The sequence below is a fragment of the Amblyomma mixtum genome, chromosome 2 (genome assembly GCF_055824585.1).
Source record: "Amblyomma mixtum isolate Tamu chromosome 2, ASM5582458v1, whole genome shotgun sequence".
In the NCBI taxonomy this organism is placed as follows: domain Eukaryota; kingdom Metazoa; phylum Arthropoda; class Arachnida; order Ixodida; family Ixodidae; genus Amblyomma; species Amblyomma mixtum.
In genome coordinates, this window is record NC_143013.1 from 298755349 (window position 1) to 298781746 (window position 26398).

A 26398-nucleotide genomic window follows, 5' to 3' on the forward strand; every position below is an offset into this window, starting at 1 on the left:
TTCTCACACCGCGTCCGCAAGGAGGGCTTCATGCGCGTAGCCGAAGCCTCTCTTCCTCCTCCACCCCTCGCAATTATTTATCGGGCCGCATTTGCGGTTAATTCCCTCCGCGCTTCCGCGATTAAATACCGATAAGGAAGTGCTCGTGCGCGAGCCCGCCGCGTGCTGGCGTCATGGCTGCCTCCCCCCCAACCTCGCCCCCTAATTTTTTTTTCCGCATTACCCTGTAGCCGGCGCGCACTCGCTCTGGCATCGGGCGGCAACGCCAATGAATACGGCTCGTCTGATGAACTCTCGCTTCGTCCGATGCCTACCTGGCGGCGATGGCAATGAGATCGCCGGACCTCTAATCGAACTTTACAACGCTTACACGATCGCGTCGTTTCTGGCGTGATGTATAGTACTCATTTCGATAGCGACCCCGCGAGTCCGAGGAGGCTGGAGTGGACACAACGCTAAAGAACCACGTAGCGTGGTGTGCGCACACACCTTCTTTTACTTATTACGTGGTCGCGCTTGTTTTCGTTGTGATCAACCTCTTCGTTTCTCGTGACGACGTCTAATTGTGGGCTCCGGTCGGTTGTCCCCGCACCTCGCAGGAAGGGAGAGGAGAAAAGAAATGCGACCAGGGTGTTGCAATGCAATCGAAATGGCCACCTCAATCCAATCAGAATGGGAACGGCGGCTTATACAGTTCGGTTATAAGTACGAGCGCGTTTCGTTAAGCCGGAGATCCTCAGGGCACATCTAGCGAGCAATCCGTGAAAGCGATTCGTATCTGCATATTGAGAAACGCTCGATTTCTTTATGGGAGAATGGGTTTTCTTTCATTCTTTTCATTGTATAGAACGACGTCCGCGTCTTCTAACGCCTCGTGAGTGTTTGTGGAGTGGCTTTGCGACCGGGCATTTCGGCGGCGATCAGACTGAGCGTAGAGACACTTTTTACAGCATCACGCATGGTCTTTAGCACCGCCGCTAGAAGACAAGTCAGGGCAAGTTGGGTCGGCCCTCTAAATCTTGGTTCAGGATATACAACTACAGATGCACTGCGCCAGAAAAATGGCTGCAACACAGACCATTGCAGAAACGTGATGCCCTGCACTGAAACACGAAGAAAGTCTGAAACACAAATGCAGTGCAGAAACATGATGATCTGCATTGCAACACGAAAAAATCTTCAACAAGGTGGATTGCACTGCGACATGAAGAAGTCTGCAATGTCATGCACTACACCCGGATGTCAAGAAGTCTGCAGCATGATGCACTGGAGCAGGAAGGTGCAGTGTACTGCGACACCAGAATGTCTGTGACGTGGTGCACTGCAGCAACATGGTGCGACTCCAAAAGACGTGCAACATGGTGTACTTTGTGTACTTGCAGAGAGTGATTTGTCCCTATTTTGTGCGCAAACCGTGAAATCGGTAATTAGCTTTACGTCATTCATCCGCTCGTCCTCTCTCTGTATGTCAGCTAAACGGAAACAATAGACTCATTCCAACGGCGCATTTCGGCACTTGGAGCTTCGAACATAAAATAAACGAGGGGTTTGCCGGACACTTGTTTGTGTTTTCTGTGAGCCCATTAACACCGCCAGAGAAGGGATCGAGCCATTAGCAGGGGAATATAAATTAGCCACGCGTGTTAGCGTCATCGCGAAAGGCGGTGCTATGTTAAGCGTCAGCTCCTTTCTCGAGTGGAGAAATAAGGTGGCCGTCCTCCCTTGAAGACCAACGGCGTATATAGCTTCGTTTGAACGCTTGCGTCTGATCTGATAAGGGCCACTTGAAATGTGCCTGTCATCAAGGTAGTTGAGATTCGCTCTTACGGCATTAGAGCAATAGCCCGGCTATTAAAGCCTTCGGCTTTAGAAGGAGTACCTCTTAATGCCCTTTTATGCTCTGTCGTGACCATCAAGAAGTTCATTGGGAGCGGTTTTTGTGCGTTAACGAATGCCTCTTGCTTTCCCAAGGTTGTTAGTATACAGCATACGTACCTACAGAGGTGCACATTTTATGCAGCGGGTTGCTTCCAGTCTATGTACTCAGTGCATTGTAAAGTTGATGGAAACCTACAGATGCAGTCACGAGGACTGTTGTGCCTTTAAATATGTTCTCGATTTAAGTGACGTATGGTGATAAAACACGAAGGGGTGCCGGCCACCGTAACTTCCGCTTTCATTGGCTAGCACCAGAAAAGTCGCCACCGGGAAAACAATAAAAGAAGGATAGTAGATGAAGGAGTACAGTGCGAGACGCGGAATGCAGAGGGGATAAACAGAGCGGGGAATGCTATTTGCAAACTATACTCAAAATAAATATCCGTACATGCACAAACTAGACAAGTGTCAGAGCCCATTATCCCGGCTGTCACGCTCTCCGATACGTGAGATTTCGCTGGGACAAATATGTGCATATTTGCAAGTACAAACCGCAAATGTATTGGCGTCATATAAGACCCAATACGTAGTAGATCCCTCTCGAAGGCATTTCGTAACAAAACATGTGCGCTCTGATATATGGAGATATTAGCGACTGGTACTGTGTTAGTAGTCCTATATATCATCAGCAGCAGCAACAGGAGCAGCGTGACTACTCCCACTGCACGGCAAAGGCCTCTCCAATGAACCCTGTCATGTGCTTGCTGCGGCCACCCCATCCCTGCAAACTTCTTAATCTCATTCTCCCACCGAACTTTCTGCCGCCCCATGCTACGATTGTATTATCTTGGAATCCAGTCCGCTGCCCTGTTCTCTATTTAGTGTGTTTCGGTTAATGTGCCCATTACTGTGTTTGTAGCTCTATATATACAGTACATTTATTGTATGGTCTGTGGCAGCACCAACTCGAAAAGCTGTTCTCTGGAAATGTGGCTCTTGCTCATACTTAAGCATAGCTTTGCTTTCTGTTCTTTGTTTTTGCACGCAGTGACCAAGAGACAGCAGCAGAAGGTGGTCCTCGCCGCTGGCTAGGGCTTCGGAACCGATGGGGTGAGTGCGGCCGGCGGTTTCCCTTGAAGCCTGAATAGAATGTCTCTTTAGTCGAGTTTCCAACTGCGAAAAATTGTAAAGATCGCTTTTTGCCTACTCATCTCTTTGCACTTTGTTTTTTCGTTCCCGGAAGCCGTCAGAGCTTATATCACAGGCCACGTAAAGTACAGTGAACTGCTTTCATTATTACGATCTGCTACAAACCATTTGTGTGTGAGTTCGAGCCGTGGGTCAGTTATCCACTTATCAGAATTCTTGTTTGTCGCAATGTGGTATAATGGTCCACAACTCACGGTACGAAAATAACTTACGCGAGTGAATAAATTTGCGCTCGACATGGAATTTATCCGGTCAAGAGCCTGGGTGCATACAACGTATGCGCGCTAAGATGGTACAAATGTGATGTCAATGAGTGCCACGTCTTTCTGCAGCGATTTTTCCTATAACTTAGATTACAAACAGTTATTTTTTTATTTACTATTTTATTTGCTATTTTTTAAACTAAGGGTGAGGGCCGGTAGTTTGAGCATAAGTGTGTCACAAAATGCTGCTGCTGCGCTGATATTTCGTTAAATGTCGGATAAAATCTCGCTGGTTGACTACATATTTATTTAGCATTAAATTCTGACGCGGCCACCGGATCCCTTGCTCATCTGCCTGGGCTGCGGAACTTGGAGAAATTATTCCAACGAAAGGAGCGAATGATCCTTAAAGATACCAGTTAGGTTGAAAGCACGGTGGTTAAAAGTTTTGGTCTTTAAAATGAACAATAGTTCAGGAGCCGCAGAGTTTCTCTGCCGTAATTGTTCTTTCTGGTATTTTTCCTTCGGAAACAGATACTAACTTGTCGAGTCTTAAGTTGGAGCGTCATCAAGCAGCTGGTCGGAATGCTTGAACTTTATAGAATGCCCTTAGGCACTTCAAATAAGAGAATTTTTTTGGAAGAAAATTGGATCTATCATCTTGAAAAATGAAACTGGTGCCTTGAGCTCTGAGGAGGAATCGAAAAAAAAAATAAACTTTTGAAAACGGGGGGCACAGACACAAATGAAATATCTCGTGCTGCCACCTTTCACTGTTAGTGCATTGTTAAAGGTTGGAACGACATTAATCTTAGGGGAAAAAAAGAGCAACTTGCGTCTAGAAATCCTCGCACCTGCAATATACCCAATGCACGGCAATGTACCGTACAGCTTTTGCGGCTGTCGGAATGTGAAAATCGATGGTCTTTATTCTCAAAGCGGTGCCTAAAACCACGCTTCGAGTTCTGCAACGCGACTTCTCTTTCTTTCTTAGTTGAGCCCCGTTTCGTTAGCAATACCACCGGGCTAGGAAAATAGTTGAAAAAATGTGCCGAGACAAGTCAGAAAAAAAAAAGAAAGGTAGAAAGTCTGCATTTGAGGTTTTCTGCTGGCCTGTAGGAAATGGCGTCCCTTTTTTTTTTTTGTTCGTGACTTTTGAACAAACAATGGCGCGTTATTTCTCGCATGATGGGGCGGCTCTTCATCGCGATTTGTAATGTTTGTAGTTAAAATACCATCAATGCAACACTGGCCTCACGCCCTCGCAAACGATGTTTGCTGTTATTAGGTTATGCACCTGTGGATCCGCAGGCCGCGAAGTGTAATTTTTAGTTATTTCTATTAACCCTTTCTATTCTTTGTTATTTACTTTACTGTCTCTGTTCATTTGCTCAGATTCACTTGAGCACTGAGAGTGTGTGCACAGGGTACAGTAGAGGGTGCGTGCTTCCGGGTGGATGCGGGAGAGCAAAGAGGAGGGGGGAAGAATCAAATCGAATCGATTCCGGCTCAAGTCTGCGGTCATTTTCTGCGGGTCACCAGATTGTGACGCCGCCTATGTTCTGAGCAGCCAACTACTGGTGGCGCCTTGCAGATTTGGCAGTTCATCCCAGTACCGCAAGGAGCGTGACCATCCGCTAACATCCCAAATTTGTCCCAGTTATATCTCCGAATCGCCGGATTTCTCTACATGATACGTAAAGTTCAACTGATATTATTAAGGAGATCCAGCAGCTGGTAATCAACGGCTATTAGCATTGGTGCTCACTGAGTTGAACGCTGACTAGGAGCGCTACACGTCGCCCTGTGATGCTGCTGAGAGTGTTTCCCCCCCCCCCCCCCCCCCCCCCCCGCGCTTGGGAACAGGAGAAACGCATGCGCAGTGCGCAGGCTACACGTGATCAAAGTAATCCTGCATGTTATTTTTTCTGCATCAGGCCAATCTTACCACTTGGTGATAATGACGAAACCAGTCGGCGCCGTGAGAGCAGGGTGAAGGGGCGATAACTTACTGACAAGGAGGATGTCTGAAGATCGTGACGCCAATCAGAGCTTCGATTAGTTTATCGACCAATCGACCGTAAGTGTGATCAGAAAGGTCTAATTATCAGCCGCTGCGGCCGTAGTTCCTCGTGACGGCGCACCATCCGATCCTTATCTTGACCCATAGCGAAGCTTATAATAAGACGCTGTTCCCATCAATAGCCTGAAGCATCAACGTGGCGTTTTCTAGGCAGGATTTCGCGCAGACACGTCGTATTTGCGCGCTTTAACGACCCGTGAAGTATAGTGAAAAGGCAACCGCTGATTCGAAATGACGCACGAACTTTGGGAAAAGAAGTTTGATTTATGAGTCGGGTGTCGCTTTTTATTGCCCTTCATCATACGTTTCTGGTCGCCCTTTCTTTTCTTTTTTTGCTTCTATCGCGTTTCTGTATTTTGTGCGCTGACGTCACTTCGTCACTGAGCTTCACATGGTGCCTTTGTCGTGTCTAAAAAAAGGATGTACTTGATTTTTTATTTTACTTCTATTTTTTTTTTCTTTGGTAGAGAAATCTCGCGGATGGGAAGCGGCAGCATTATTAGTTTCGCGAGTTGTCTGCAAGATATTTGCTTGCGACTTGCAGCTCGGCTTTGCCTCACTGATATTTTGCTATTTTTTTCCCCAAAATAAATCTATACTTATATGGCCCAAGGCTTTTGAAGCATGCAGGAGAAAAATCAGCTTGGCCTATTCTCGGAATATTGAGCGAGTGTTTCACGACCACAAAAGAATATTCAAGGTTGCTCAGAAACTGTTGACGTTCGCTTATCGACCAGGGCCCTGTGCGGAGACTCTGACTCTCCTGTCAGCATTATGTGGATTGCTTGCGCTGACCGTAGCCGCCCTGTGCGTACTGAGCATGCGCGTTGCTTTGTACTCTATACGAGTCTCGTTCACTTTAAACGGATCTCTGAGGCTTAGCTGCACCGCCATTCACTTCAAAACGGTGACCGCGGAGTCCTTTTCGGTGTAGACGTCATGAGATTGAATCGGCGCACGGAAAATTTTTAAATGTCATTTTTTCAGCAATGGATACATCTCCTCTTGTCTGCCTCTTTTATTTATTGCTTAGTATGGTTTCGATTTCGGTCAGAGAAATGCGTAATTGCAACCATCGGACGCTTTGATCTCGTCTCTCCTCTTGACGGGGACACTACGATGGTGGTGGCTCATCGTCGCAAATCCGAGGAACTGCGCGTGATGCGCCGGAACCATCTAAAGTGCGATTCAGTCACAATATTCGATGACCACACATGCGAAAAACGTAATTATCTAAACCTTTACTCCACATTTCACCTTAATAGTTTGTCACGAGACGGATGAAGACGCGAAGGTCAGAAAAAAAAATAAATCGGGCCTCGCTAATACGGACACTTGTTTCCCGAGAAAAACTGTACCTAAAGCGACTCGTCCGTAATAACGAATCACGAAGAAAAAATACTCAAAAAAATAAACACGTCATGATTGCGGCCTGCATCTGTGCACAGTGGTGGTCGGTGAAATTGAAATAGACGCAATTTTGGGAGCCTCAAGGCCACTATGCTTCAAAAAATGTGGTACAGCTCCATGCGCCGAGTGATGATATACGTGTGATATGTTTCGTGGCACATACCATCGCCAGATGACCTAACTCCTAATTCAACTACACACTTCCCATGACCCCATGACTCAGAAGGCTGGCAGCCATTGAACAGTTTTCTTTGCACCCATTCATGAAATATGGCAAATGGAAAGGGGCGTCGACTGGACAACTTTGCATTGTAAAGCATAAAACTTGGAAAGGAAAGGACCTCTTGTAGCGAAATTGAAATTTTCCAAATGTAGAAACTGTAGAACACAAAATGTAGAAACATCCGTTTGCGGTAGTAAATATTTTTTTTCTTTTTTCCTCATCGCTGTCCGTATTAACGCGGCGAAAATACATTGGCCCCGATGGGCTCTGTGCATATTCCCTGCGTTCGTTGTCCGGACAGCGAGTTTCCACATTAACGAGGCGTAAATGCGTTGGAAAAGTTTGGTCCCCAGAAAAGTTGTCCATAATTCGAATTGTCCGTATTAACGGGGGTATTATTAACGAGGCACGACTGATAATAAGAAATCTTCAAAATCGACCAAATTGTGCATTTTATTTGCCGCGTCCGCCCATAAGCGCTGCGTGACGGAGAATTTCACTAAGCTGAGCTAAGTTAACGCCGACATTGTGTTCACTAAAACACATCATTCGGTTTCTTGACGCTAACGCGAATAGACTTGTTTGAAAAGTGCGAATGTCCGTCGATACAGAGGGCTCAAACATCCGCTCCGTTTAGAAATCGTTATCCACGCGCTTACGCATCATCGCCTGATGTCATCGAACATAACAGCCCCGCTGTGATCGGTGGCGACAATAGCAGGACGGACGACAGAAACGTCCTCTGTCAATGCTCGTTCCATATCCGTCTCTGCGATGAATTGGGAAGCGCGACTTCGAAAAGAAAAGAAAAATCTCTATCAGCAAGGTAACGAACGCTGCTACATAGAGGGACGGCAGTGTAATGAAATAAGAAGAGACGCAAAATACGTGGCACAGGAACCGATTAGTTCAAACAATGGCCACCGTCAAAAATCAACTGGCGCGTTTCCGTGAACGCGCGTCAATTCGAAGCCATTGTTGTGACATATTGTTTTGGATGTCTGTCAGTCGGAACGAGGGTATAGTCTGCCTTTCAGGCTTTTCAAGCGTACTGTTTTGGACCGTAGCAACTGGGCTTGCTCGTGTACTTTTTTTTCTTTTTGTTTTCTTGTATTCCCTCTTTATATTATCTTGCTTGTTATGCACCTGCTCCGCACAATTGGACGCATCAGTGGAGACCAAGTGATGGCTTGCGTGGTTAAGCTCTGCTGTGCAGAGTTCGCTTGTTATAGAACAGTCTTGGTGCTAGTTAATTACCGCTATGAGACAAAACTTTTCCTTGGACGCATACGAACGCTTTAGACGGCGTGTCGGTTTGTAAGTTACGCCAGTTTCTATTCGGTTGCAGCATTGTTTCTATTATACGCACTAAAATCTCATTACCCCGCTATTATTTCCTTCTCAAGAAATACCCTTTGGTTTTATCCTTCAGTCTCATGCACATGTCATTCGCCATACGGCTCAGAACAATTGAGATTAAGTGCCTGCTTTGCTTGCACTCAGTTAGTTATATATTTAAGACCGTAACTTAGTGAGCGCTCGGGTGGCGAGAAGCTATCTTTTTCAACAAAGCCTTTTGCAACAAGCCTCTCGAGTCACGTGAATGGCACACGAAGATTAATACATTACGGTAACGTGGGTAAGACTTGCAGAGAAGTTTCAAATTCATTTTACAATGAAACACTTGCAATTGCGAAACAAACGTCGAGGTGGAACTTGCTCAACGGAACATCGCTTTCGAAAGTTTTCGTAGAGCGGCGTGGCAACGGGGATTTGTAAGATGCTTTTACCTAACAAGAAAACATTGACGAGGTGCGCCGAATTTTTCATGGAGTTGTGTCCAAAGTTTACTTGTAATCGAGGTTCAACCACGAACGTGCCTTCGGTCAAGACCCCGTATTATTTGGTGAGTAAACTCTTATCATTCAAAATTACGACACAAGTCAATGTTACGTGCCAATTCATGCAAGCCTGCAAGTGAAATGTACACGGTCGTGCACTCTTAAGGTGAACACGCGATCGTGTGGGCGCACCCTTGGGAGCGCCAGTGCGTGCGACACGGCCGCGCATCGAACCAAAGTGACGCATGAGCAGAAGGGCATGGAGGTGGTGCTTCGCGTCGTCTGCCACTTCGATTCGGTGTGGCTGTGCCATACACACAGGGACGCTACCCTGTACGTATTTATTCCTTCGAAAGGATCAGCGATGTCTCGTTTAAGAACTTTTAAAAGTAAGGAACTAAAAAAATTAACTGGAAGCACATGTGATGTGTCTCAGCATTTAATTTCTTCTGCGTCCATGTGTGACATGCAGCTTTCTTGCGTTAACACAACAGCATAACGTTCGTCCTCTAAAATAGACGTCCTTAATCTCAAAATTTCCATATTGTACCGAAAATGAGATCCACTAATTTCCGAATAATTGTTTCGTAAAGCTCACGGCGAGACAAGTGAGCCAGACGCGAGGGTATTTGCCTTCCTGTGGTTTTGATGAGGTAGGCAAGCTTATTTACACGTAAATAGCTACAGACATGACAAAAGCGTAAGTGGAGGCTCTGATTCCGGACGTTTACGACCGCAGAGACAAAAGTGGCCCCCATGGAATGTGGTCATCTTGCTTCAGCCACTTGCGTCCGTACGTAGTTTGTTTTCTGTGTACTGCGCACCGCTGCTGCTGCGTTTACGGTGGGGTGAAGGACTCATGAGTGCGAGACAAAGCCAGTGTTCTCCGCACCGCGCTAAATATACGACCCACATCGGAACGACTGCGGTGGGCGAAGTGGAGACCTTTATGACTTGCAATGTCTGGTTACAGCGCGCCCGGATTCCGCTGTTCCGAGGCACAATCGGTCGTATAATCTGTCTCGTAGCGCCAAGTACGGAGCGAGCGAATGAGAAGATTACTGATACCGAGCCGTCGTGATTGGCGTGGCGTTCATAAGCGCGCAAACAAAAGCAATCAAGAGAAGAGAATGAGATATAAAGACCTACCGTTCTGTCGTTCTAGCTAGGTTCGTTCCTTTTTAACGTTATAGCGTTTAACGTTTATAGCGTTTAGCGTTTAACGTTTAACGCGATAGCGTTAACGGAGCTCGCGCCGAAGAAAATCCGGCGTCGTCGTCGGTGTCGTCGTCGGCTTCGACGTCACTGACCATGAGTGAAAAATGAATGCAAAATCTCCAGAGGAGAAACTTAAGAGGTGTGCGTGTGACCTGGCTATGACATCACTCAATGTGGAGTCTCTGACTCTGCAGTGACGTAAGACGTGACGTCATGCACGGCGGTGAGTCGGGCTATAGAGCGCGCTTCAACAATATTTTTTTTTTAATCGCGCTGATTCTTTAGCCCACACGGTTCTAAAATGGACCTTACTTCTATTAAATAAGAAATTAGTGTCTTCTAGCGCCTGCGAAACGAGGCGACGTACGTAGCACATTTCTAGACTGTTTAGTTTGTTTTTGAGTAAACAATGTCGTAACACGCTACAGGATGTTTTGCTTGACCCGCTGTTGTGTGTAGAGGACGAGGTCCCGTCGGGTTGCGAAACGCGGCTTTTTACTTTCATTTATTCATTTTACGCTATTTGCGCCACATTCTTCATTACGAAAACTTTGAGATCCCTGCGACGACCCGCACTGGAGCAATGCGAAAGCAAAACGTCCACATACTACATCGACGTTCATGGCTATGCTGACGTCCATGTACTATATTGACGTCCATTGCTATTCTGACGTCGAAGTGTAATTTTCGCGTGCAATTAGTTAACTAATTACAGCTCATGAACCAAATTTTTCTCACAGCGAGATCTCATCGCTCGCTAACACAATCGAACTTTGGCGCATTCATTTTTATTGGACGACACAATCGTGCGAACAAGTTTTGACGACGCGACATAGCCATGTAATGCCTTCGCATTAATGACGTAAACTGGAGCGAATAGTAATCCTTGCGCTGCGCTGTTCTACTCGATTGGTGACGCCCCGGTGAGTCGTCATTTAAGCATGTGTGCAAAAGGCAGATCGGAGATGCCGCGTTAGTTCAGTTGCCCGGCACCGCCTTTGGCCTTTGTCGACATTTATGCGTGAGTCGCATACAAACGCCACTGAGGGCAATGAATCATCCAGCGCGACGCTTTTGTTTCTCATCTCGAGCAATGGTTGTTTCATAAACGAGTTTATACTTTATACGTGCGCCAATAAAACGCTATAAATCTTCCAACACGACATTTTCTTTCTGTTTCCAAGAACAGTACCCCTTTTCTGAACATTTTGGTCACCAGCCAACTGAATCATTTCGCGCAGCTGGGTTCATTTGGAAGCGCTTCCGCCAAAAGCACGCTTTTCGAATTGAGGTGATTTCGTTTTCAGTTCTTTTTTTATTTCTTTCTTTTTGTTACTTCCAGTAGGATTTCTTTTCGCTACATCTGACATCGTCGCTTCCGAGCAGCCTTCGGAATTCCCTGTAAACGGCCACGCTGTACAGCTTTCTTTCTTTCTTTTTTTGTTTGTTATTACTTGCGAGGTTGCAGTCTCCTCCGAGTCCGCACTCCCGTCTTCTTTTTTTAAACTAGAACTCTGGGTGCCTGTTCCACGACCCGGGAGATCACGACTTTCTCTCCTCTTCTGTTCTTTCTTCTTTCTCGTCAAATCTTTCTTTTTCTTCTTTCTGTATTTTATCTTCGTTGCGGCGTCAACTGGCGCTCGCGCTCTCTTTCCGTCGGCGTTGCCCAAGTGGGGCGAAATGCTCGCTCGCCTTCTGGGGCCGAACATTGTAACCCTTTGGTGCCCCGCACGCCTGCCAGCCGGCGTCCGAGAAAATTCCTTCCCACAGCGGGGTGACCTTCCTTCCTTCCTCGCGCGAGAAAGGCTGCTTCTTGAGTTTCTTTCCACAACATCTTGACGAGGCCCCGTGGCGCCGAGCATTGGACGGCCCGTGTGAGTCAGGGACACGTCTTCACAGAAAGAAAGAAAGAAAGAAAGAAAGAAAGAAAGAAAGAAAGAAAGAAAGAAAGAAAGAAAGGAAGGAAGGAAGGAAGGAAGGAAGGAAGGAAGGAAGGAAGGAAGGAAGGAAGGAAGGAATGAAGGAAGGATAGAAAGAAAGAAAGAAAGAAAGAAAAAAGGAAGGAAGGAATGAAGGAAAGAAAGAAGGAAATAAAGAGAAAGAAAGAAGGAAAGAAAGAGAAAGAAAGAAGGAAGGAAGGAAGGATAGAAAGAAAGAAAGAAAGAAAAAAAGAAAGAAAGAAAAAGAGAGAAAGAGAGAGAGAGAAAGAAAGAAACCAATCCCAAGAGGTTTCTTTAACTTATTTGTTATGTATTTATCGCTGTACCCACAGCGCCAGGCTTAATTCGCATTACAGTGGGGTGGGCGACGCAAGAATTGAAATATCAAACATACAGAATAACCATAGGTAGGACATTATAAACATAAAGAAATGAGCACAATTCTTATCAGCAAATAAAAGAATCGAACCAACTGAGTGTAGGAACGACAAAAAAAAGCAAAAGGCATGCATATCGCAAATATGAGGCAAAAAATTTGTTAAATGTTCTGTATACTACCTACTCGGGCAACCTGTTCGGTTCGTTTATGGTTTTTGGGAAAGAATAAAATGTTTAGTTTATTCATTCAGCACTGGCTATGCCTGCACTGGGGAGGGGGGGGGGGGGGGGGGGGGGTATTGAAAAGTAGAAATTAAGGCAGCTAGCTGTTACTGCGAATTCTTTCGTGGGTGTCTCTTTGGTTGTTAAAAGCAAAACAAAAATACTCAAGGAGCACTTTAGCTCTGCCTCTAACGCTAACGGGGTAAAAAAAAATCGCAATATCCGACTGGTATCGTCTGGCTCATGCGTGTCAGTGCAATGAAAATACGACTACAGGTTACTTATTACGAATAAGAAGGGGTACTATGCGTTGTGCAACGTTTTAACGAAGTTGTGCAGTTCTCAGAGCAAAAAGAAACAAATTTCTATGAATTTGAACGACATCCGCCGACTCCTTCAAAGCTCAGTATCTGCGCGAGTTTAAACCAGTATCAGTTTGCTAACCTGAATGCCTAGCGTGAAGGTTTTCGATCAAGTATTTTGCCCATCGATCCTGACTTTTTTTTTTTTTTTATGCGCTGAAAAGTCCATACAGTCTGACCCATCCTAAACATTGTTTTTTCAGTATCGTTCTTCGCTCGCTTGAATAATGATAGCCATTTGGAGGGAAGACAGACAGTGTTTGATGCTAGGCACTTGCGTGCCATTTTATATGCGTCACCTTTTTCGGCCACCCTTTCTTGATAAAGTTCATGCTTAAGCAAGGCTTTATTGCACGACGTTTGCCACTACGCTGAATACAATGCAGTGCATTCAATGTCATGCTCAGATGCTGATTTCCATTGCGGACGTCTGTAAAACTGAGCCTCTTACTCGAAACCGACCAGACGGCGGGAGCATGAACCTTTCTTCTCAATCATCCTCTCCCGGACTTATGACGTCAGTAGGAATAAAGCCGGCGCTATTTTAGAGAAACACCTTCATATATTGCAAATGTGAGTGCCATCGTAGGAGTTAGCGCCGTAGCCACGCTCTTAAATCTTATTTGGCGCGTAAATTACAGCGCTTGGATACGTAGTGTGTAGCTTGAAAGTTGTATAGGGATCAAAACTGCGTAATGAAGCATCCATCCGTATAGACAGCTCGTATATCCTGGTGCCGACCTGTAAGACCACGGCGATGTCTGCAAGGCTTGGTTTGAACTCAGACAAAAACAAGATAAAACGACTTTATTATTATTATTATTATTTTTTTTTTGCAGTACTAAACGCTGAGCAGTTCAGTGCCTTGTCGTGTTGGCACCAGCTGATTGTCCCGACTCCAGCCAGGCGCGCTATAGGAGGAAGTAGAGGGGTGAGGAGGAGATTGAGGAGGAGAGGACAGTTCCTCCGGTACTCGGATGTGGACTCCAGACAGCGATAGCAGGAGTTGGCTTTTGACTGTTATTGATGATTGTATGTTTAGCGATGTAGGTCATTCGGGACTCGGGTATGTGCCTGGTTTATGGTCCTCATTTGACATTCAAGTGCCGCTACGGTGGAGCGATTGCCTACAGTATCCGCAAGGCTTACCCCACCTGTAGCTTGCAACAACCTCGACTTCACCTGAACCTCAAAAGAAAGTTAACCCAAGTGAAGGAAGCCAAGAGTCACTGATACCAAGAAACGAATAGGGAAAGGTGTTCTTTAAATGTGGTGTTAATCAATGGGAAATTATTTATTTGTTCAATAGTTTGTTACCGGATACATAATTTATTAGAACGCAGAAGTAAAGACAGCCACATGCCGCCGATGGGATCCGAAACCACGACCTCCGCATGTCGCGTACTGTGGTCTGCCAATTGGACTATCGTGGCGGCGGTCCAACCTTCTATTTTCGAAGGTATTCATGTTGCATGTAGCCTAACCATGAGTGCAGGGTGACTTGATGTCTGTGCGCCTGGGCCATGCAGGCACCCTAGATTAGTGTGCTCACCAGCGCCACTTTTGGCCCTTTAGGGGAAGGTGTAACATCCTGTAATACCGCAAGTGCCATGTTGAACTGATCGCACGTTGAAGGCGGCAGCTTTGAAGGAATCCTCTTATGCTACCTATGTCATCAAGACTGAAGAACAGCCAGCTAAAATATTGTTACGTTGCCCGAAAGGCTAGTCACAAGCAAGGGCGACCGGAGCGCAGAGCGAACAGCACAGGAGACACCGAACACTAGCGCGCGCACACCAGTCAGGCACTTCCTTCTCATCGTCTTCTGTGAATATCCGTTGCATGGCCCCCCGTCCGGAAAAACACCGTCACGGTGTACTGGATGGCGTTGAGGGGCATGGCGAGAGGTAGGGTTTCAGGCGAGAGACGTGGACGATATCACGTTGAAGGTGGCGGGAGGAAGCGTGCTGGAAGGCCGGAGCGATCTCGTAAGTGACAGCGGTTACCTGGCGCAGGACACGGTACGGGCCAACATAACGGGACAGAAGTTTTTCGGAGAGGCCGACGCGGCGAGATGGGGACCAAAGCAAGACGAGGGAGCCAGGAGAGAAAGAGACTGTGCGGTGACGGCGGTTGTAGAACTCCTGCTGGGAGGCCTGCGAGGCGAGAAGTCGGGAGCGTGCAAGTTGACGGGCGTAGTCAGCACGGGCAATGGCGTCTTGGGCGTATTCAGAGGACGGAGCAGCGGGAGTTGGCAGTAGCGTGTCCAAAGGCAATTGGGGCTCGCGGCCGTATAAAAGGTAAAAAGGGGAGTAACCGGCAGTATCATGGCGGGAGGAGTTGTATGCGAAGGTAACATACGGGAGAGCGAGGTCCCAGTCGCGGTGATCGGGGGAAACGTACATAGCGAGCATATCGGTCAGAGTGCGGTTGAGACGCTCAGTAAGTCCGTTTGTCTGCGGGTGATAGGCGGTGGTGAGCTTGTGCTTAGTAGAGCAGGACCGAAGAATGTCGTAGACAACCTTGGACAGAAAGCAGCGGCCGCGGTCTGTAAGAAGTTGGCGGGGAGCACCATGGTGCAATATGAGGTCGTATAGCAAAAAGTCCGCAACATCTGTAGCTGTACTGGTTGGCAGTGCCCGCGTGATCGCATAACGGGTGGCGTAGTCCGTGGCAACTGCAACCCATCTGTTGCCGGAGGTGGACTCTGGAAACGGACCCAGAAGATCCAAGCCGACGCGATGGAAAGGTTCTGGGGGCACGTCAATAGGTTGAAGTGTGCCAGCTGGGAGAGTAGCAGGGCGTTTCCGGCGCTGACACTCATCACAGGCTGCAACATAGCGGCGTACGGAGCGGAACAGGCCGGGCCAAAAGAAGCGACGTCGCGCACGGTCGTATGTACGCGATACACCCAAGTGGCCAGCAGTGGGGAGATCATGGAGTTCATGAAGGATAGCAGGACGAAGGTGCTTGGGGACAACTAGTAGAAGGTTAGGGCCATCCGGATTGAGGCTGCGGCGATACAAGATTCCGTCAGAGAGCACAAAGCGCCGCATCGAGGGATCAGACGGGGTGGAATTGAGGCGGTCGATAATTGAGCGCAAATCGTCATCGCGGCGCTGTTCTTCGCCCATGTTGGCAAGGACAGAGATAGAAAACAGGTCGGCTTCGGTGGCAGGGCCAAACAAGTCACACTGGCCAATGGGGTAACGGGAGAGGCAGTCGGCATCTTGGTGTAACCTGCCAGACTTGTAAGTCATCGTCTTCTGTGAATATCCGTTGCAATATTATTACACTACTAATTCCCCCAAATAAAGAAAATAAATATTCTTCCATTATTTCATTGGTTTCAGTGACTGGTGGCTTCCCTGACATGCATGTTGTAACGAGCCCCTCATTGCCTTAGCCTTGTCAGCTCAGTTAACTGAAGTGAATCTTTGAGGGTTGAGTTCAACTCTACGGCTGGGCAGAGAATAGACTATAACTTTAAACTATACACCATACTCATTGAAGCATTAACACAGAATTTAGTGCCATCTTATGAGTTTATTTACTGGAAGTCAGTGATAGAACATCAGTGAATTATTGGGTGCGCTCCCAGTCGCCCCCTCCTGCGAGGGAAAGTATGCACAAACGCGATAGAGGTTGTGTTCTTGCTGAAGTGAATTGTTCAGGTTTCAGTTCATTCAGGAGGTGAATGCACACCGCATGCACACGATGATGCGAAGCAGTGTCACGCGAGTCGCGAACGCCGAGCTGACCAGATCGCGGCACATCTGCGGGGAATCTTTGCGAAGGTCAAGAAGAGAAGAAACTGCACTTAGGACGCGCGTCAGCCGACGGGTGCGCGGCGACGGCGCGACATGCCCAGGGCCCAGGGAAAGGAACGCGCACGTCTGCCGGCCGCCGTCAAGGCGCATCGGCCGACAGAGCGCGCTCTCGAGGGACGCGCGCTGCGCCCCACCCCCGTCCTTTAGAAATAATGGCCGTCCCCACGCCTCCGCGTATTTTCTATGTAATCTTCGCGTTTGCAGCGCGCGCGCCGGCGCGCTGATCCCGCTCTCGGCGGCCAGCCCTCGGTGAATGGGGAACAGGACGCCGGGCTCCCCGAGCGACGGACGAAGGAGGAGGAGAGGATGCCTATAGCAGGCTGCTCCTCTGCACGGCGAGGAGAAGGGCGAAGGAAGGATCCAAAAGCAGCAGCAGCAGTGGAAGAAGGGACGTGTGCAAGTAAAAAACAAAAACAAGTAAAAAAACAGTGCAGAGGCCCCTGAACAGGAATCCAGCACCGTCTGAACGGCGCGAGGCAGCGTCTACGGAGGGTTATCGCGCACGGCAATCCCGGGGTGCTCGTTGATGGTCAGCGTGCCTGTGTTCGATGATGATGATAATGGCAGTAATCGGCAGCATTGAGAGGAGGTGGCAGCAATCTACAAGGAGCCCGGCAAACGAGCCGCCTTTGCCGGATTAAGAGCACCGCGTGGGGTCTCTTCTCCGTGAACGGTTCAGGAAATGCTGCGAAGAAGGATGGGTCTCGCTAGGTACTGAAGGATTGTTGGCAAGGGTAGGTATATTGCTGAAGTTTGGCCTCTGTCGGCAAGTGACCATAAGGGCTGATCCTCTAGCTCGTATCAGCATTGTGTCAGCATAAACTCCATGATGCCTGTTTTTACTTGTGACCAAGGCTTGTGACGACATGGTGGTCACTGATTATCGATACAATGCCCATGTTTACGTCGACTGAAACTTTAAAGAGTAACAAATAACGCGCGGTTCAGAATCACTCATTACTAGTAATCTCTTTAAGTAGGCAGTAAGCCTACGTAACTCTAATCTCCAATCCGACATTAACTAAGGATAACGCAAAACTTGGGACGCCTGCATCCAGTCCTCCTCGTTAAAGGGTGCGCTGATAGAGCATTCTTGGAACTCGTGTTCTGTTTGTTCCTGAGTGAGAAAACTTATATCTTTTAGGCCTAAGCAATGCAAGCCGACTGTCTCTTGTAAGGGTCGTGCCTTTGCTGGAATGGGAGGTCTTGCTAGACTGCAGCTTGAAAACGGATCACCCTTGGCGGCCTGGCAGAGGCTGACCGAGTTCGCAGAATCTCTGAGTCAAAGCATGAATGTCACTCGCATCCGCTTTTCGGCGCTCGAAATAAAGCTCTGGTGGAACGGCTCCTCGGAAAAACGGCAACCTCCTTTTAATCGGAGGCTTCTCAAATCGTCTCGGAGTCTTCCTCTCTAAACTTGCCCCCTTCTCTTTTTTTTTATTTTCTTACATGTCAGCGCCCCTGACAGCCTCTTAGAAATCGACGTAAATTTGAGCCCGGATTGCACCAGCATAGAACGGAAGCAGCAGGCAGAAAGCAACAAGCTCTGGGAGGACGAGGGTGAAAGAATAGAAGCGAAAGAAAAGAAGAGAAAGTAGACTCAAACCGAGAGAAGGCGGAACGAGCTCACAAAACGACGCGTCGCGACACGGAATGGCTTCTTTGAAAGGAAAACGGTCGTCGTGTTCGAGCCAGAGCGTGTACGTAGAGCTCGCTTAACAGACGTCTTTCGGGTGCGTCTTATTATTATTTTTTTTTCGACGACTGTGCACTGCCGAGTCGCCCACTCGCCAACGAGGGCACGATTCTTGCATGAACCGGAGCGTTCCTTAACATGCTTTCGCACGCTTAGCAAGGAATGGAAGCACGGCTCTTCCGTCATGTTTCCTTCCTAGCTTGCCCTGTGTCAGCAGTTTTTATTCTGCTTCATGCTTCATTTATATCTTTCTTTCCGTGGCTCTCATTCGAGCACTTTATCGTCGCTACCGTCCCACGGTAGCGGCGTCCACATACTTTGCAATCTTCTCAACATTGCCTCTGCTATCAGTTTCCTTCGTTCGGCCTGTTTTGGCTTGCCTACTAAATTGATTGCGATATAGATCTCCTTACAAAGTTTCCCCCTCTCCCCTACTGCCTCAATCATGTTTGTCCCAGCTACTTGCTCCAGAAGCTTGCACTGGAAAGCGCTATGGACTGTTTCAGTAAAATTCAATACCTGACGGAGTTAACATTCGCTTCTTGCGCACACAGCGCGGCGGTAGTCCTCTGTTTATCGTCCACCTTCCCATCAAATGCACCTGCTATCGAACCCTGTTTCTCGTCCTTGTTTTACAAGCGAAAAGATACTAGGGCATTGTACAAGCCAGACCAAACCACGGCGGGCCACCGCAACAATAACGGAACGCCGAACAAGAAAAAGTGAGAGGGAGATATCTCGGAGTTAGCCGGCCGCCTGGTTTTCCCGCGCTATCTGCGCGCGCCGCCAGAAGAGGGAAAAAAAGCGCGCGGAGGAGGAAGGGATCGGCTTCGGCGTCGAGATGCGCGCGCGAGAGAGCGGAGCAAAGAGGAGCAAAAAGAGCGTGGGAACGGGGCCGAAACGAGCCGATTTTCTCTCAAAAGCGGAAGAAAAAGAGAGACGACGCCGAGTCGAAAGGATAAACAAGGCGTCCCGAGGCAACAAGGGGAAAGGGGAAGGATAAGTGCGCGAAACGTTCCCCGCTGGCGTTTGAGAGGAAGAGATGGAAGCCGGCTCGGTGGGCTGCTGCTTCTGCTGCTGCCGTCACCCTCCGAGGTTCGCGGTGTTATGGCAACCGCCTGTCCGCGCGTGTTCTTTCTGCGCGCGCGCTTCTCTGGAGCATTTGAGCAGACCTTGAATACGACAGAAACGAGAACGCGCGTATTGCATGGGGCAGCGTTAAAGGAGGACGGAGGAAAGAAGCGCCTGTGGCGTCAGACCGCTGCACGACTGTGCGTGGGAGTCCAGCTCCACGCCTTCAACGTCGACGTTAACGCGAACTGACGCGAATGTATGCTTCGAGGGTGGTCGTGAGGGGGAAAGGAAGAGAGAAGGAGAGAAGCTATAGCAAACATCGCAGTCCTTGCGACCGCTATGCCCGTTCTGCTTGGGACAGGTGTAATAGGACCTTGGACTGAAGGGGCGGTTCACCGTTGGATACGTTAAAGGATGAAACTTGTTAGCTGAAATGTGCAATAATGACGCAGCCGGTGAGGGACTGAAGAAAGATCGGGTGCTGTGTGGGATGTTTTACTTTCTAGGCTGCAAGCCTTTTGAGCCTCTAAAACACGAGCTTTTTCAGTGGTTTTCCGCCGGCTTGGAATTTTATGCGTCCTTGTGATGAAGGCTGGCACTTGAGAAAGCAAACAAGAAACCGTCGCACTCTTTGCATCATGTAGGTTACAGAGCGATGGGCCAATAAATTTGAGAAAAAAATTGATGGTTACGTCTCCGACTGATTCATACATCCCGGCTTAGACTCTCACGCACAGGCGGCCATTGGTTGTAACACCTCTTCGGTACTCATTAAGGACGCCGCATTGCTGCAGATTCACATGGCTGGCTCCACATTGGAGTGTGTTCTAACCTGGAGTAGAATATTTATCGTATCCCCAATCATCATTTGTTCAGCGTAGCACTGGGCGTTACGCTTGAAACGAATAGCAGTAGGTGCGTCACTCCGCGTGACGGGGTGAGTCAGGACTCGGGAGAGCGGTACCGGGTGTCGTAACGCTGCTATACCGAAGCGAACGGCCCAAGGTGGTGCAACGCAGAAAGGGCGGGAAACCATCGCGCACCGAGCGCGAAAAGCCGTGGCCGCGAACGCAGAGCTCCATCGCACTCCCCGCGCGTTTCAAGGATGTTGACGACAATGCAACATGAACGTCGTCGTCGTGGCCATCGTTCCGGATCACGCTCCTCCGTGCAGCTCCGGCGCGTGACGCTTTTCTGGGGACAATATTCCCCCTCTCTCACACACTATCTTGCCCGCCTCCACCCTACCCGACTCTTATCATTTTTTTCTTTTTCAGCCTTCCACCCGGGGCAGAGCACTGATGCATTCACTCGAGTTTCGCTCGGTTTGCTTCTTCCCACTCCTCCGTCGACGCCCCGCTCTGCTGTTTGTCTTTCGCCGAGCGGGGCAATTATAAAGTTCCGGCAGACCTACTCCGCCGCCGTCTCCGCATTTCCCAATTAAGGCCGCCGCAACGCACACGCGCGGCAACTCCGCGACTACTCGCCCCTTTCTGCCGTAAGCGCATGCGCGTGTACATGGATCGCTCGCCCTCGCAAGCCGCGTACGGGCCGGTGCTGTTTCCTTGTAACTCGCTTATTAAGAGCTCGTGAACGGAGAGAACGTCTCAGCTCTGCGCGATGTGTCGTTCGTTTGCTGGGGTGCTCCGAAGCAGGCGTAAAACGGAGGTTAAACCGGGTATGGCACACCGCTGTGGAGCAGCTCTCAATGGAGCCTAGGTGCTCCAGAGCGCTGCACTCCTGTTGAGTTTCCTGGCTTTCTTTCTTTCTTTCTTTCTTTCTTTCTTTCTTTCTTTCTTTCTTTCTTTCTTTCTTTCTTTCTTTCTTTCTTTCTTTCTTTCTTTCTTTCTTTCTTTCTTTCTTTCCTTTCTTTCTGTCCTTCTTTCTTCCTTTCTTTCTTTCTTTCTTTCTTTATTTCTTCAAGCATTTATAATCTGTTGGCGCTGGTTCGAATAATGTAAGAAGCTTTGAGTGCAAGTGAACAGTTCCCACCGGTTGACAGTCACGATGATCCGCCTGCTTTTGGCGTACCTTCAACCGGTCATTATCTGCGCCAAGAACCTATAAGAGCGCCCAGGCAACTTCTTCGTGAATTATTCGCTATTGTCGTTTGGTTTTTAATTACGTTAGCCTGCTTATGAAACTCAATACTCGCCACCGAGGTCAAATAAATGCTGCTTCGAGAAGGGCGCTTTACGAAACAATTCAGTGTTTCTTGTTAGTGTCGAGAACATGTTTCTTTTTTTTTATTATTTAAGAGACCATTCTCCCATCAGTATATATCTGCGGCGAATATCAAGTTAGTTCGCCGAGGCATGATTTGATTGTCGAAAAATGAATTAGTTTTCTTCCTTTTTTTTTATTTAGGCCTGCGGCCAAGCGGTCATCGGGCTCTCAGGCCCCAACTTCTCTACCGAGCAGTTTTAATTATGCATGCGACAAAAGGCACGACATGTTCCCAGTTTTTCTTCTTAAAAGCCTAGTTAGCCACGCGAGTGGCAATAGCTTGGAGATAACAGGTCAGGTTTCCCTATTCAAATTATTGATTCTGAAGTTAATTGATCTCGATCTGGCGCGGAACTTTCGCTCAGATTTCCATAGCAACGCTGACCGCTGCGAAGTACCGGACGGCAGACGTTCCGAAAGGCAAAGCACGAGCGACTAAACTGTGAGTAGCTGCGTCACGTCTGTCGCTCTCCTAAAGGAATTGCGACAGATTAAGGCCGGATGCATGTACTGCGCGCTATGCAGCTAGGATTAGTCTCTCTTAGACTGGAAGCAGTGCGCTTTACTGAGCGATAATCTTTTAATCCCATAGCATGGCCAAATTACCATTGGGCTGAAAGGTCAAAACGTGCGTTTTGCTTAGAACTCGACTAGCATTGGATGGCGAGCTCACTATATTGCTTTGAACAATCTGTCCAATGCAACTCTATTGTTGGGCAAACAAGAATCATTGACAAAGGTAGAACTTGTGCGCACTAACGTTCGGAGCCCATAGACGTCATTAGCTGAGATTAAAATGCCGATTTTTATTGAGACAATTTTCAGGCGGATTTTCCTTATGACTGTATTTTGTAGCATGAGCCGTACAAAGCACCACTGACTATTCGACTGTGGTTCAGGAAATTTGATTCTGTATAAAAATGCAGAAGCGAGAGTTAACGGTTGGACAAGGCGCAATTTGGTTGGGGCTAATAAATGGTCGAATGCTTTTATACGTTTTATGACAGCTGTTTAATAATAACGTTAGGTTACAAGTGGTTACACCGCCAGTCCATGTTGCTTCCTCCTCATTTATGTTTCTCCTCAGGGTTGCCAGACCTAGATTTTCTTTCCGCCGCGCGCGATAGCAGCTCGATAGCACATTGTTGGGTGCGTACCATCCTCAGGGTTTCCAGACCAACATTCTCTTTCCGCTGTTCGCGGTGGCAGCTCGATAGCATGTTGTTGTTGGGAGCGAACTAGCTGCGCTAACAAAGGCGGTGAAAAGACCAGGTAAGAGCATTAAAATTTGCGCAGGCTGTTGGTTAGCATTAGTAAACGAAGTGCCGCTTACAACAGCTCATCAACATGCGCAAATAGAGGAAATCCTTTCGAGTTTACGCGGAGTATGCGGAGTATGCTCGATGCACCAGATATAGAGACATTTCGATTTCGCCATGCAGGATGAGTGTGTTAGCTTAAACAGCGGCTTATGCTAATTATCGCCAAGCCGGCATGACAACGTCGCGTAAAACAGCCACGGCTTCAGTCCTGCTAAAACGAACTAAAGCTCTCCTATGGAGGCTTTTACGCTGACGTCACGATTGCGTCACTAGTCTGCATAAGACCGAGGGAAACAGAAACGGCCTAGTTACAGCTGCGTTTGTCGTTAAAAAAAAAAATGATAGTCACAATGCGTATAAGCCCTCACGAGGTGCAGTACATGCATTTTATTCAGGATGTGCTCAGCTCTCGTCCTCGAAAAATGGATAGTACAATGCATGAAGTATATGTTTTGTGTCCCTTTAACTATCCGAAGCTCTCTTTCAAATAAGGGTTGAACCTTACAAAAAGGGTGTTTCTTCTCCGATTGTTCTCTTTACGTGGAAGAGCCTTCTTTGAATCTGTCACGGCTTGTGTTCGCGGTTAACCGTGCGCTGAAATAGAACAATCGAGATGGCGTTCGTGTCTTCGCGAACATTTTGTGCAGACCTTCCAAAATACGCATGAGACAATAGAGGCATTGTCATTTCTGGGGAAAATATCTACAAGAGGCGCGCTTTTTTGTTAAGTGCGACTTAAGCGTCGGATGTACAGATGGTGCCTCCGCTAGTAAAATTATCTTTATTTGAAGATAGTTTTATTCTTTTTTTTTTATTCTTTATTCTTTACTATTTATTACTTTACTTTATATTTTACTCTTTACTAGTCTTTATTTGAAGACAATGAGATGAATGAACAATGGACGTTGCGGACAAGACAACTTTGGCGGCGTTTGGTGGGCGTCGTATTATACTAAACTTAGTATTTGTTTCTCGCTATATCGACGGACGGATGGTCTTTCTCGGACCAACAAGAAATTTTGTCATTTGAACTATAAATATAATTTTATTACAGTGCATTCCACGGAATTCCCATTAGTTAGAGTAGATTTTTTTACATCTGATGCCCATTTTCATAATCTTCACTCACATTTAGAGTAGCCTGCTAGGTGCAGAGCCGAGCAAACCTAGCACCACCAAACTTTTCCAGTCAGTATTTCAGATTGTCGCTCTGTGCTTGTCGAAAAATCACTGGTAGCACCGACCTTAGCGTAGCCAGAAGCCTACAAAGGAAAGCTATCTCTAACTTATGCATTCACAGACTTGCAGAACTGAGCTTTCCAGCCCCGAACCCCGACCTTTATTGCCAGACTGGAGCACTCGTTTACGAACAAAACTAGGTCATTTGACAGCACTGCGCTAGACCCTTCCTACACCCGGGTCCGATCTCCATACGTTGAGGATACTAGCGTACTGCGTTGTAACGCTTGACTTTGGATGTGACAGTGATCGAGAACAGGCGCGTACACTATTGGGAAGCGCGGCTTTATTTCGCCGCTTGTGTCCCACGTGCTTCAACACGTCTATTAAAAAAGTATCGAAAAACTATTATAAAATAAGGATTGATTGGGGCAGTCAGTGCGAGCTTGTTATTGTAAATATAAAGGTTTCGAAATGCAGTTTATTCAGCCGTATCACGTCGTTCCTTCTTGTCAGTTATTCGTATTTGAAGTAGAAAGGAATAAAACACACAGGAACGTACGTCTGATAGCATTGGAAGCGGTTGCAGCCTTTGCCGGAAGTGACTGATGGGGATTGTGAGATCCAGGTTGCTCTTTCCGAGCAATGGTAGCTCTTTCCGACCCAGCCAATAAGGATTTTCATGGACGACACCGGGCGGCACCCGATGCTGGCTCCGGTGGAGGTTTTATGTTATCGCATAATAAAGAAAAGCTCCTGTGGTCTATGTACGCACCTCAGTTGTTCATTCAGTCCTAACTCCTTGTCCCCAGGCTACTGTCGGAGCACAGTGTCATTTGCACCGCCTATGTCATAAAAATGGTCTGTAGACAGTCTTCAGACATCTTATAGACTATTTCCTTCCTATAGATACTTCTTTTTGGCTATTCATACCCTATAGACTCTCTATAGACAGAATTCTACTAAAAGCTTATAGTCATAAATTTATAGATTGTCTATAGACTGTTTATAGCATTTGTATTTCCCATAGACTGTTCTCTAGGGTTTGTCTATAGAGAGTCTATAGACTATGAATGCCTATAGACTATGAGAGTCTATAGACTATAGACTTTGTATAGACAAGTCTACTAGAAGCTTATAGCCATAATCTATAGATTTGTTGTAGACTGTCTATATAGCATTTCTATTGCCTATAGACTCTTCTCTAAGATTTGTCTATAGAGAGTCTATAGACTTTATAGACAGAAGTCTATAGATAGTCTATAGACTGTCTAAAAATATTTTTTGTAAAGAATGTCCTATAAAGGGCGCATCGAAACACCACATCATTTGCTGGCAGAGAGCAATTGTTCTTTTCACCGCCCGCAAAAGTCCGAGAAAGTCGCGAAGACCTTTCCACCTTTGTGGCTTTACGCGTACGGCTTCGCGCAGGTGGACGCTAATTATAGTCTTTCCCTCGTTAGAAATCTCCTCTTATGCGAATCGGCGCGCGGCATCACCTCTCCGCGCAGCAGCGTCATTATACAGGCGTGGTGACGCGACGAGTCCTATTCCTACACGGAGAGAAAGAAGACGGCCGCTTCCCCCACCGCCTTCCACTTAATTTATTCTCACGGCGCGCGCGCTCGCGGGTGCCGCATAACGAGCAACGAGGTGACGGCGCGACTCCAGAGTCGCGTGACGACGACGGGCGTCGCACAAACACGCACGCACGCAGTGCCACAATCCAGGCACACACACACTTCTTCTCATATGCGCGTGTCTAGGAAGCGCGACGACTAGCGACGACGCGAAGCGCTGGTGGTGCCTTCATCCGCGGAAAACGAAGCCTACGCCCCTACTCGCGACTCCGCAAAACAATTCCCGCACAACCCCTGGCCCCTATCTCTCTCTCTCTTTCTTGATCTCCCTTCGTCATTATATTCCTGGCGCAGCGGCAGGTCGCGAGTGCACGAGCTCGCCCTCGGTCCTTTTGTTGCCTCATTCGATCTGGCCTCTGGCGTGACGCAGCTGAAATCGGTGACCCGTTTCAGGCGCGACTGCGGCGGCAACATTCAGCCAGCACTTGTCTTTCTCCCTTCCTCCCCTGCTCGCTCCTCCACCT

General features: G+C 47.7%; 1 protein-coding gene across 6 annotated transcripts in view; it reads left to right on the top strand.

Moving 5' to 3' along the window:
- Positions 1–26398, top strand: part of LOC149364638 (uncharacterized) — a 510000-nt gene that overhangs the window by 279710 nt on the left and 203892 nt on the right. For all 6 annotated transcript variants that reach the window (XM_089574597.1, XM_089574596.1, XM_089574598.1 and 3 more), the window contains one exon: positions 2927–2988. The gene's annotated coding sequence lies outside the window, so the exon portion shown is untranslated. The remainder of the gene's footprint in view (positions 1–2926; positions 2989–26398) is intronic.